This window comes from Oncorhynchus gorbuscha, linkage group LG02 (assembly GCF_021184085.1).
Source record: "Oncorhynchus gorbuscha isolate QuinsamMale2020 ecotype Even-year linkage group LG02, OgorEven_v1.0, whole genome shotgun sequence".
NCBI lineage: Eukaryota > Metazoa > Chordata > Actinopteri > Salmoniformes > Salmonidae > Oncorhynchus > Oncorhynchus gorbuscha.
This window is the reverse complement of record NC_060174.1, coordinates 26535117-26549079: the sequence shown is the minus strand read 5'-3', so window position 1 is coordinate 26549079 and position 13963 is coordinate 26535117.

The window sequence follows — 13963 nt, the reverse complement described above, 5'->3', positions numbered from 1 at the left end:
TTAATAGATTAGCAAAAATGTATAAAAATATGTTTTCACTTTGTCATTATGGGGTATTGTGTGTAGGTTGATGGGGATTTTTTTTTAAATCATCCATTTTATAATAAGGCTGTAACATAACAAAATGTGGAATAAGGTAAGACGTCTGAATACTTTCCGAATGCGCTGTATATCATCTATTGTTCATTACCATGGAGATTGTGTTAAAGTGACTGTTTCTTTCTCATTCCCCATTGTTGGCCATGACAAGATGATGGCCCTGATGAGCTCCATGGTGATTGTTAATAAACTGTGGGCGAAACAATTGGATGAAGGGAATTGCTAAAGACCTTGTTCATAACATCAGGGTCTCTGGAGGGCCAGAGGGCTCTATTGATGCTGTTATGTGTCTGAATAAAGAGAAAAGCACTTCACATGGGTACAAATACACAAGCACTTCAGCATGTAGTGGTTTGTGCATTAGATTATCTCATAATGATCTGTTTGTTACTTCAAAACCGCTACAGCATGGTCCCAAACTATTACGTGCTCACGCACGCGCACATACGCTCAAATACACACACACACACAAATGTACAAACGTACATATGCATGAACACATGCTCGCATGCAAATGCACAGTCGCACAAATACACGCACGCATGCACAAACGCACAAATGTACACTATCGTTCAAAAAAGTTTGAGGTCACTTACAAATGTCCCTGTTTTTGAAAGAAAAGCACGTCTTGTCTATTAAAATAACATAAAACTGATCATAAATACAGAGTAGACATTGTTAATGTTGTAAATGACTATTGTAGTTGGAAACGGCTGATTTTTAATGGAATATCTACATAGGCGTACAGAGGCCCATTATCAGCAACCATCACTCCTGTGTTCCAATGTTATATTGTGTTAGCTAATCCAAGTTTATCATTTTAAAAGTCTAATTGATCATTAGAAAAACCTTTTGCAATTATGTTAGCACAGCTGAAAACTGTTGTTCTGATTAAAGAAGCAACAAAACTGGCCTTCTTTAGACTAGTTGAGTATCTTTGTGGGTTCGATTACAGGCTCAAAATGGCCAGAAACAAAGACCTTTCTTCTGAAACTTGTTCTTGTTCTGTTCTTGTTCTGGGAAATGAAGTTTATTCCATGCGAGAAATTGCCAAAAAACTGAAGATCTCGTACAATGCTGTGTACTACTCCCTTCACAGAACAGCGCAAACTGTCTCTAACCAGAATAGAAAGAGGAGTGGGAGGCCCCGGTGCACAACTGAGCAAGAGGACAAGTACATTTGAGTGTCTAGTGTGAGACACAGACGCCTCACAAGTCCTCAACTGCAGTTTCATTAAATAGTACCCGCATATCACTGTCTCAACGTCAACAGCGAAGAGGCGACTCCGGGATACTGGCCATCTAGGCAGGGTAGCAAAGAGAAAGCCATATCTCAGACTTGCCAATGAAAATGAAGATGGGCAGAAGAACACAGACACTGGACAGAGGAACTCTGCCTAGAAGGCCAGCATCCCGGAACTGCCTCTTCACTGTTGACGTTGAGACTGGTGTTTCACCGTTTAGTTTTGATATACACTGCTCAAAAAAATAAAGGGAACACTAAAATAACACATCCTAGATCTGAATGAATTAAATATTCTTCTTAAATACTTTTTTCTTTACATAGTTGAATGTGCTGACAACAAAATCACACAAAAATGATCAATGGAAATCAAATTTATCAAACCATGGAGGTCTGGAGTCACACTCAAAATTAAAGTGGAAAACCACACTACAGGCTGATCCAACTTTGATGTAATGTCCTTAAAACAAGTCAAAATGAGGCTCAGTAGTGTGTGTGGCCTCCACGTGCAGGTATGATCTCCCTACAACGCCTGGGCATGCTCCTGATGAGGTGGCGGATGGTCTCCTGAGGGATCTCCTCCCAGACCTGGACTAAAGCATCCGCCAACTCCTGGACAGTCTGTGGTGCAACGTGGCGTTGGTGGATGGAGCGAGACATGAGGTCCCAGATGTGCTCAATTGGATTCAGGTCTGGGGAACGAGTGGGCCAGTCCATAGCATCAATGCCTTCCTCTTGCAGGAGCTGCTGACACACTCCAGCCACATGAGGTCTAGCATGGTCTTGCATTAGGAGGAACCCAGGGCCAACCGCACCAGCATATGGTCTCACAAGGGGTCTGAGGATCTCATCCCGGTATCTAATGGCAGCCAGGCTACCTCTGGCGAGCACATGGAGGGCTGTGCGGCCCCCCAAAGAAATACCACCCCACACCATGACTGACCCACCGCCAAACCGGTCATGCTGGAGGATGTTGCAGGCAGCAGAACATTCTCCACGGCGTCTCCAGACTCTGTCATGTCTGTCACGTGCTCAGTGTGAACCTGCTTTCATCTGTGAAGAGCACAGGGTGCCAGTGGCAAATTTTCCAATCTTGGTGATCTCTGGCAAATGCCAAACGTCCTGCACAGTGTTGGGCTGTAAGCACAACCCCCACCTGTGGACGTCGGGCCCTCATTACCACCCTCATGGAGTCTGTTTCTGACCGTTTGAGCAGACACATGCACATTTGTGGCCTGCTGGAGGTCATTTTGCAGGGCTCTGGCAGTGCTCCTCCTGCTCCTCCTTGCACAAAGGTGGAGGTAGCGGTCCTGCTGCTGGGTGGTTGTCCTCCTAAGGCCTCCTCCATGTCTCCTGATGTACTGGCCTGTCTCCTGGTAGCGCTTCCATCCATGCTCTGGACACTACGCTGACAGACACAGCAAACCTTCTTGCCGCAGCTCGCATTGATGTGCCATCCTGGATGAGCTGCACTACCTGAGCCACTTGTGTGGGTTGTAGACTCCGTCTCATGCTATCACTAGAGTGAAAGCAGCGCCAGCATTCAAAAGTTACCAAAACATCAGCCAGGAAGCATAGTTAACTGAGAAATGGTCTGTGGTCACTACCTGCAGAACCACTCCTTTATTGGGGGGTGTCTTGGTAATTGCCTATAATTTCCACCTGTTGTCTATTCCATTTGCACAACAGCATGTGAAATGTATTGTCAGTGTTGCTTCCTAAGTGGACAGTTTGATTTCACAGAAGTGTGATTGACTTGGAGTTACATTGTGTTGTTTAAGTGTTCCCTTTATTTTTTTGAGCAGTGTACATTTGGTTGAGTTGTCAAGTAATGTGAATTCAACAAAACAGTAGGTTTACGTTGGGTGAAGAAAATATGAAATTCCCATATGTTGATGACTTTTTGCAAATCCAAACTGATTTCCACATCGATTCATCATCATCACATAGATTTTTTGTTTTTGAAATGACCTGGAAACATTATTGATTCAACCAGTTTTTTCCCAGTGGGAAAGCCCCTACTCAATCAATAACATTACAGAGAAAAGGCTTTCTGTTTGAAAACACATTGTAGGCTAGAGTATGTTAGACAACCTAATTCAATCAAACATACCTCTTTAGAATCCATTTAGCAATCATTTAGTATGGGGCAGATATCCGTAAACCTTGACATTGATGAGTGTTTTTTTACATTCAATCAAACAGAAATGCTCCTTGGAAAAAAAGTTTTCAATTTTGGTTCACATAGCTTTAGGTTAGTAATTCACAGCTGTGGCTATCTTTTAAAGGAGGATGACACACTCCTACGCTGATGTGAAACACCAGTCATCTATTTTCCTCTCACATCAATATTTCAGAGAAGTTAATGTTGACTAGGTGAGACAGGATGTCTGTTTCTCTAAAACCAGGCCACTATGCATTTATAAAGAGGAGTATGTCAGAAGTGTTGGAACAGAATCACCAATGTTAGAAATTCAGCACACTGTGAGACTACCATCATCAATTGACATTATATTTACAGAGAGATAATCTAAAACCCTTTGAGTAATCACCTATAGTGCTCCTAATCCAGACGTTGCGCTGAAATGCAATAATGCTAATTCCTCTCTCAGAACAGTGGGACTAGAAGAGCTAGCCTACTGTTTCCTTTTCATGATTAATTCATTAGATTGTTTTCAGCAGTTTAGTCACTGCTGGCTGCTATCCATCTCAATCAAAGCATCGAAGCAGTGGCAACACTCTTAGAAAAAAGCTGTCCCCATAGGAGAACCTTTTTTGGTTCCTCGTAGAGCCCTCTATTGAAAGGGTTCTACAAGAAAACCAAGAGATTTCTACCTAGAACCAAAAGGGTTCTACGTGGAACCAAAAAAGGTTATTCAGAGGGCTCTCCTATGAGGACAGCCGAAGAACCCTTTTAGGTTCTAGATCGCACTTTTCTTTCTAAGAGTATAAAGACAGAAGTCGCAGCGGTCCAAGCAGAGGAGATGTATTCAAAGACAGGGACTGACATTGCCGCCTGTGTCATGGAAACCACAGCCACCTCCACATCAGCCACCTACCTGGCTGGTTTTAATGGCCAGTGGACAATAAATGATCTAAAATGGGCGGTACATAACTCAATGATGGACAAATGGCTCTGGTTATGGTGGAGATAATGACAGAGAGGTGGTTTCAAAACCACACTAACACCGTTCGTCGTCGGATGAGGAAGAGTACTCGGACCAAAGCGCAGCTTGGTAAGTGTTCATATTTCTTTATTGAACTGAACACTGAATAAACAAAAACAACAAAGGGAAACCCCAAAACAGTCCTGCTGCCTCTGATTGAGAACCACAAACATAAAAATGAACATAGAATATCCACCCTAGTCACAAAAAGGCCTCTCTATGGCCAGGGTAATGACACACACAATATGTTTAATATCTGGGTTTTTGAAAACTCCTTTTGCAGGGTTTCCTTTGCATCCTCCCACGTCCTTCACCCTCTCTTCTCCAAAAAGTCCAGTTGTCTACAGTCTAATTAGCAGACTACAACTCATAGCAGTCCCAGCTAGCACATAGCGTTCTGAGAACCATTTACTTCTTAGAGCTTGGTGAGAGTGAAGTTGTCCTATGGTTATTTTGCATACAACCTTCCCACAACAATCTGGGAATGGTGCAGGATACCCAGCTAGCATATAACGTTGTGAGAACCATATGTTTCTTAGGTGGGAATTTCAGTACTTCAGCGTAACGTTTCCTACAGATTTCCCCATGTTTCTATTCAAAGTCCTGTTCTCAAATTGTTCCCGAGAACATTTAGAAACAAAGTTCTTCCGTGGGAATTTCAGTACTTCAGAATAACGCTTTCTACAGGTTTCCCCATGGTTCTATTTAAAGTAATGTTCTCAAATTATTCCAAGAATGTTAAGAAACAACATTCTTCTGTGGGACTTTCAGTACTTCAGCATAACGTTTTTTGCAGGTTTTCTATTTAAAGTCATGTTCTCAGAACTTTAAGAACACTTTCTATGAAAACCACAAGAAAATATAAGAAACCTTCAAAGAAAGTTCAAAGAATGTTATTTAAAAACATATACATTCCATTCTCTAGTTAAATTAGCAGTTTAACAGAAAGTAATTTTGAAACACGTTCTCAGAACAATATTTAATTACCTTCAAAATTACTTTGAATTTCCGTTCTCAGAACGTTAATAGAACCTCCCAGGAAAATGTTCAGAGAACCATAGTAAAAACCTCCCTGCAACCTAAAAATGTATACAGGTTACATTTTCCCTTCCATTCTCAAAAAAAAAAAATCCTTTTTACTAGTCAGGAAACGTATGGCTTCTTTACCAGAACCAACGGGGAACCAAAAACGTACATTACCACAAGTTCCAAGGAACCAAATGAGCTAGCTGGGGTGTGATCAAATTGAACATCCAGTGAAGAGTACATTGCACCACTACGTAACATTGACAATTTGCAGCAGACTTGTGTTTCTTGAGGACATTCAAGGTGCTATTTGTGGCACTGCTCAATGTATTTAACAAGAACATGTGCACGCCTAAAACCCGTTGGCCATACTGTACACCACTGTCTGCCTTGATGATAATCAAGTTCATCATACATATACATCCACCTTGTATATCTCATCTTGAATCAACATACCATACCTCTTTCAAATCAAATTTTATTGTTCACATACACAGTTTAGCAGATGTGATAATCCTGGGCAAACACAAGTGCCACTAAAATTTGAACACAACGTCATGTTTTGATTGTATAGAGAGGATTTATTGAGATTAAATGGATTGCCATATGTGATTGGAACTGAAGTGAATAACCTGGAATGATATGACTAAAGTGGACTGGACACCAGAATTGACATGCTGTACAATCATAGTAAACACTTGGTTTTGATAGTGACTTTGTAGTCCACTGTTACAATGAATTATACATAGGTGCCGTATCTGCACAAAGACAGAACCTCGCCCGCTGTGGGGAGATAAATAACCGCAGCACAGCCTAGGGTGGAGTGAGGCCTGAGACTCTACATCTATGGCCACACTGGAGACACAGAGCCATCTATCAATCTGTCCCCTGGAAACACAACAAGGCGACTCGCCCCAGAAAGGTACGGCACATAACGGTCAGACCCGGCCCCACGCAACACATCTGCGTAGTTCACCCAGCCAATGGTTTGTCATCAAACAAGAGGTTATTAAGATACACAGAGACATGATTTAAGACTAGTTAAAGTCCTATTCAAAAGTCTGAACCATGACTGGCTTGGCCAATTCCACTTTCAACTTTTTGGATCTGCTTGCTTTAAATTGAATGTAGCTAATCAGGTTTATTCTGAGAGGCGAGTAGTAGGAGCAGTGGGATCATTGTCCTTAAGTGGGATTAGGCTGTAATTTGAAATCACAGGGGCTTTTGTGCTGTTAGGACCAACTAAGAATTGTTCAGAATCTGAAGTGGAGTTGAATTTGTGGAATTAAGGGCTAGAAGGGGGTTGGGTTCTGCCACCCCTTTCCATTTTGGAAAGGTGGGCAAGGCTTTTCTGCCTCTGAAAATGCCGCTTTAAAATGTGAGACTGACAGTGGAAGTGTGCTTCTAGGCCACAGGCTTGAGCAAAGTAACTCTGCTAATCATGGAACAATAATTATAGTACCTGTTATTTTCTATCTTTACACTCAGGGGCCTTGTGTGTGTGTGTGTGTGTGTTTTCTTACGCGTGTGCGCGTATGTGGATGCATGTGTGTGAGTCATTCAACCTACCTGGGACCTGTTTCCTGGTGAGTATGTTTCCAGCATTGTGGACAATAATAAGCAGTTGAACTCAAAGGATAACATGGTAGCCTACTGTAGTTTTCACTTTCTAAAAACAACACAACCTGGTGTAATGATAAGGTTGGCATTCCGCAGAGCAGGCACATGCCAGGCAGCAGCCAGATGGCAGGGGAAGGTCGCCTGCGCTGCGGAGGGCCAAACCTCTTGCTGGCTTACAGATTGATATTTAATTGCCCTGTAATTAAATTACTCCCTAAAAAACTCTGTGTGGATTATCTCGGTCAGGTACAATTTTCCCTTTTCATGGCATATGATGCAGCGCTGAATGCGATGAAGCAAGGATAAATATGATAACTGCCCACTTCACGCAAGTGTGGAAGTTCACATGCTTGCCTCTTTTTTATGGAGTTGTCATGCTCCAAGCAGATTTAAATGAGGCGTGAAAGAAAGAGACATTGTGAAAGGTCTGGCAGCACAGAAAAAAGGAGAGATTGAGAGAGAGAGGGAGGTTATGATACCCTTCAGGTATTACAGGCAGTTTGGGTAACGGATGAGCCTGACTGGAGTGTCTGTCTGTCAGAGAAGAGCTGACATGGCAGGGGATAATCAACTCCCACCCACTGTACTGGGTGCCTCTGATTGGTAGAACTCTAGGGGTGTGCTGGGAAGGACAGTGACAATAGAGAAAAAAATATTAATTGCAGTGTCACTTGACCTCTTGAACCCGCCTCTCTGTCCTTAAAACAAGCTCATAACAAAGCAACATGTCAACCAGCTATTTCAATCGACCTTTGACCACAGAATCCTCTTTCCTGCAACAGCAAACATACTTCAGACACAGTTGCTGGGTCAATCATGGCCAGTTCGTACTAACACGACTCAGGATATGACCCAGATGCAGATACAGGAGATGGAAGGTTCAATATACAGAGTAGTTGATTAAAACCACAGGAGGCAGGGAAAGGGCAAGTCGAGGACAGGCAGAGGTTCGTAACCAGGTCTGAGTCTGATAGGTACAGGGCGGCAGGTAGACTCAGGGTCAGGACAGGCAGAAGTTCGTAAACCAGGTTAGAGTTAGATAAGTACAGCACGGCAGGCAGGCTTGGGGTCAGGGCAGGCAGAATAGGTCAGAACTGGAAGAACAGGGACTATAGTGAACAGGAACACGGGAAAAAACACGCTGGTAGGCTTGACAACTGGCAACAAACAGAAAACACAGGTATAAATGCACAGGGGATAATGGGGAAAATGGGCGACACCTGGAGGGGTGTGGAGACAAGCACAAGACAGGTGAAACAGGTCAGGGTGTGACAACGTCCTGACAAATTGAGGCTGTTCTGAGGGCAAAAGGGGCAATGCAACTCAATGTTAGGAAGGTGTCCTTAATGTTTCGTACACTCAGTATAAGTGCACTTTTTCTGTTTCTACTTATTCTCTTCATAGCATTTAGAAGGACATCTGTAGGATGCCTTCTATAGAGGATGTATTGTGTCACTCTGCCTTACCATGCCCTCTGTCATTTCTGCCATCAACTAAGTCTCCAAAAAACTAAAACATCATCCCAGCACTTTGAGAAATAGAAAAAGGTATATTGTTGATTTATTGATTTGTGTATCGAGCTGCCCGGACTGAAAAAAACAAGAGACAAAGACTGCAATGCATCAGAGGTTACTTTACGTTCAGCACTGCCGAAGCCTGCTGGAAAATCCCACGGTTGTCAGAACTCAGGCATTATAGATCAATGTTCTCTGTCGGCACAATTGTGCCTAAGGATCCGAGTTGAGATGAGGAGAAAACGGTTACTTAGACTGAGACTCTCTCGCGGGAGCATAAAAGCAAAGGGGGTCCACTTTGACCTATTTTAGGTACTGGGACACAGCTGCCGAAAGAAACAGGTCTCCTACCCTCCCACTGTTCTATAAGAGTATAGAAAAACTATTAAAAATGAGTGCCCCCCTGCATCAAACTCCCAAACCCGACAGAAACATAGAAATCCTTCCTCCCACTCAATCCTGTCTTTGGAAAAACACAAAGGAATATCTACCATAGGAGTCATACATACAGACTCAGAACCTATTGGGAAACTACAATATCTCCTCAGCTCCTTGCTGGTTCATTTTAATGCGACAGACTCTTCAATTTTATTCTCGTTAAATATGTGTAGCAAATAGTGCTAATGTGGCTTATAATGAATTCCAGTGAAAATATGCAACCTTGTTTCTAAAACACCCATCATTTTCATCCCATTTTATACTCTCTATTTAGTCATTCAGTGACACTTCTCGTCGATCGTGTCCCTACCAAGAGCATTTCAGCTAGAGACATTACAATATGGTCGATAAACATCACATTGTGAACATACACGCAACAGAGGATCTCTGGATCAATACTTCTGCTATATACTGTATACAATACTCAACTCACTTGCCAACCACTGTTTGTCCAATAACCCCAGATCACTTGACATACAGTATTCCTGCAGTGTAAAGTAGTGGCAATATGAGACACATGATGGCCAGAAAAGGAGAAGACTGTAAAATGCTGGTTGAAGTATCCCCTAAGGACCTCAGATGACACCGCTCAGAAGACATTACTGTAGATGAATACTGATACGCTGATGTACTTCATCAGCAAGCCTGGCTGTCTGTGCAATTAAACTGACAGTCACATCACAATTAGACATGATAATGTACCTGTCTCGTTAGCCTGTGATTAAAAAGCAAAACTAGATGGAAAACAACATCCAAATATTAAAAGGGATTTCAGTACCACACACTGCAATACAAATCAATAAGCTGTTTCCCCATAAGTCTAACACAAGTTCAGTATTAAAGAACATTTGTTTATAGGCTTTGAGCTCAAATGCCTTATTGCTATATCAAATGCCATCAACTGAATATATAAAATCTACTTATGGTTTGTCTAACTATGTAAACCGAGAGCTGTTTTCATTTGCCAGTAAACAAGCCACAAAACAACAGAAAAGACACTGAATGTCCCCTGGCGTAGAGTAGCTCTGGCCTGTGTGAGTTTTTCTTACTTTAAACAGTGAAACTACTGTAAAACAGGGAAAACATTGACGCTCGTGGGGGTGAACCACATAGAAGCTGGAGTCCTCTGACATACTCACCCTTCTTTAGACAGAAGACAAGAGCCCAGGTACTGAATTCTCACTAAGCAACAATCTGCAAGAGAACAGACACAAGTTCACAAATGAAACAGAATACACACTTACACAAATGCATTCACAGGTAAATGCACGCATATACACACACGCACATATGCATGGACCCACACACACACACACACACACACTCAGTAGTTTGGCCAATGGCTGCTGAAGACAGAGGTGGTCAAGTGTGACAAACAAGGTTTCCAGTCAATGGCAGCTGCCTACAGGGGCAGTGAGGCATAACCAAATTGGATGGCTGAACCTGAGGAGAAATCTCATCCTGTGGTATGAAAAATGGCAGGGGGCCTTGTTGACAGATCGGACTTTCTGATTAGATCATGACATTTCAGGAACATTGTGACGGGAGGTTGTTGTCTGACCAAAAAGCAGGTTAGATAATTTACCACCTCAAACTTTACAGTGCATTAAGAAAATGAACAGAATATTGGAAAACAATGGAGAGAGATGGAGAGATATACCTGCATTATTACCATATTCCTGTAGATTAAGGCTATTCTGTGACTGGATAAACGAGAGAGATAAGCAGCACATGGGTGTCGTCATGTAATTATGAGCAACATCATCATCCTGGCATTATCAGGCATTTTAATTACATCTCTGGGGAACATCAGATGATTAGAAATGAGAATGGAATGGCTAGCGGAGTTTAGGCAGAGGAGAGGGGTGGACGTCTATATCTCGCTCCTGCATTGCCTCGATGGCCCTCACGTAGCAGTTAATAAAAAAGGGTTTTATCTGCTGTGTGGCTCTCTTCATTCTTCCTTTCCCCCTCTACAACCTTAATTAGACATTCAGCAGACAGGCTGCTGCTGCAATGTCTTTCCTAATGTTCTGTGTAAAATGCAGGCGAGATATTACCCATGATTGTGGCTTAATTAATATATCCTCACTAAAAGTATGTGGCTTGGAATGAAGGGCAGGGAGAGAATCTCTGATATGCCCTTGTAATGAGAAATATATTCAATATGAATCTCAGCAATGTTCCAAAGTGCTTTTTACAGAGAAAGTGGGTTGATTATTGACTATAAGTCCTTACCCCTTGTCCACCAAATGAAAAGGCTTTAGCTTCATCAAGAGGAAATAAGGAACAAACAATAAAATACGAGTATTATGTGTTTCACCTTTGAAAAAGTCTATTGGAAGTTGTGTGACTGTATACGAAATGATTCAGTCTGGTTTTAGACCCCATCATAGCACTGAGACGGCACTTGTGAAGGTGGTAAATGACATTTTAATGGCATCGGACCGAGGCTCTGCATCTGTCCTCGTGCTCCTAGACCTTAGTGCTGCTTTTGATACCATCGATCACCACATTCTTTTGGAGAGATTGGAAACCCAAATTGGTCTACACGGACATGTTCTGGCCTGGTTTAGATCTTATCTGTCGGAAAGATATCAGTTTGTCTCTGTGAATGGTTTGTCCTCTGACAAATCAACTGTAAATTTCGGTGTTCCTCAAGGTTCCGTTTTAGGACCACTATTGTTTTCACTATACATTTTACCTCTTGGGGATGTTATTCGAAAACATAATGTTAACTTTCACTGCTATGCGGATGACACACAGCTGTACATTTCAATGAAACATGGTGAAGCCCCAAAATTGCCCTCGCTAGAAGCATGTGTTTCAGACATAAGGAAGTGGATGGCTGCAAACTTTCTACTATTAAACTCGGACAAAACAGAGATGCTTGTTCTAGGTCCCAAGAAACAAAGAGATCTTCTGTTGAATCTGACAATTAATCTTAATGGTTGTACAGTCGTCTCAAATAAAACTGTGAAGGACCTCGGCATTACTCTGGACCCTGATCTCTCTTTTGAAGAACATATCAAGACCATTTCGAGGACAGCTTTTTTCCATCTACGTAATATTGCAAAAATCAGAAACTTTCTGTCCAAAAATGATGCAGAAAAATTAATCCATGCTTTTGTCACTTCTAGCTTAGACTACTGCAATGCTCTACTTTCCGGCTACCCGGATAAAGCACTAAATAAACTTCAGTGTTATGCAGGTGAATGAGGACCCAAAAGCGACTTGGCGAAAACAGAGTCTTTAATCCAGTTTAAGGAAATAGCAATACTCCTAGACAAATCGGAGCGGTAAATAAAGCATAAAAAACAATTCCACTCGTAATCACGAGAACTGACTGGAGACTCGATAATAAACTGCAGGTTGCCTCGGGAAGGCACTTGACCGTAGCAGACTCAGACACCTGCTCACCACGCAGCATCTGAGGGAAACACGACACGACAGGGCGATACAAGGACACAGCACGGTGAACAATATACAAGGATCCGACAGGACAGAAACGGAAAACAAGGGGAGAAATAGGGACTCTAATCAGGGGAAAAGATAGGGAACAGGTGTGGGAAGACTAAATGATTGATTAGGAGAATAGGAACAGCTGGGAGCAGGAACGGAACGATAGAGAGAAGAGAGAGAGAGAGGGAGAGAGAAAAAGGGGAACGAACCTAAAAAGACCAGCAGGGGGAAAACGAACAGAAGGAAAAGCAAAATGACAAGACAATATAAGACAAAACATGACATTCAGTTAGTGCTAAATACGGCTGCTAGAATCCTGACTAGAACCAAAAAATTTGATCATATTACTCCAGTGCTAGCCTCTCTACACTGGCTTCCTGTCAAAGCAAGGGCTGATTTTAAGGTTTTACTGCTAACCTACAAAACATTACATGGGCTTGCTCCTACCTATCTCTCTGATTTGGTCCTGCCGTACATACCTACACGTACGCTACAGTCACAAGACGCAGGCCTCCTAATTGTCCCTAGAATTTCTAAGCAAACAGCTGGAGGCAGGGCTTTCTCCTATAGAGCTCCATTTTTATGGAACGGTCTGCCTACCCATGTCAGAGACGCAAACTCGGTCTCAACCTTTAAGTCTTTACTGAAGACTCATCTCTTCAGTGGGTCATATGATTGAGTGTAGTCTGGCCCAGGAGTGGGAAGGTGAACGGAAAGGCCCTGGAGCAACGAACTGCCCTTGCTGTCTCTGCCTGGCCGGTTCCCCTCTTTCCACTGGGATTCTCTGCCCTTACCCTATTACAGGGGCTGAGTCATTGGCTTACTGGGGCTCTCTCATGCCGTCCCTGCAGGGGTGCGTCACCTGAGTGGGTTGATTCACTGTTGTGGTCATCCTGTCTGGGTCGGCGCCCCCCCCTTGGGTTGTGCCGTGGCGGAGATCTTTGTGGGCTATACTCAGCCTTGTCTCAGGATGGTAAGTTGGTGGTTGAAGATATCCCTCTAGTGGTGTGGAGGCTGTGCTTTGGCAAAGTGGGTGGGGTTATATCCTTCCTGTTTGGCCCTGTCCGGGGGTGTCCTCGGATGGGGCCACAGTGTCTCCTGACCCCTCCTGTCTCAGCCTCCAGTATTTATGCTGCAGTAGTTTGTGTCGGGGGGCTAGGGTCAGTTTGTTATATCTGGAGTACTTCTCCTGTCCTATTCGGTGTCCTGTGTGAATCTAAGTGTGCGTTCTCTAACTCTCTCCTTCTTTCTTTCTCTCTCTCGGAGGACCTGAGCCCTAGGACCATGCCCCAGGACTACCTGACATGATGACTCCTTGCTGTCCCCAGTCCACCTGGCCATGCTGCTGCTCCAGTTTCAACTGACCTGAGCCCTAGGACCATGCCCCAGGACTA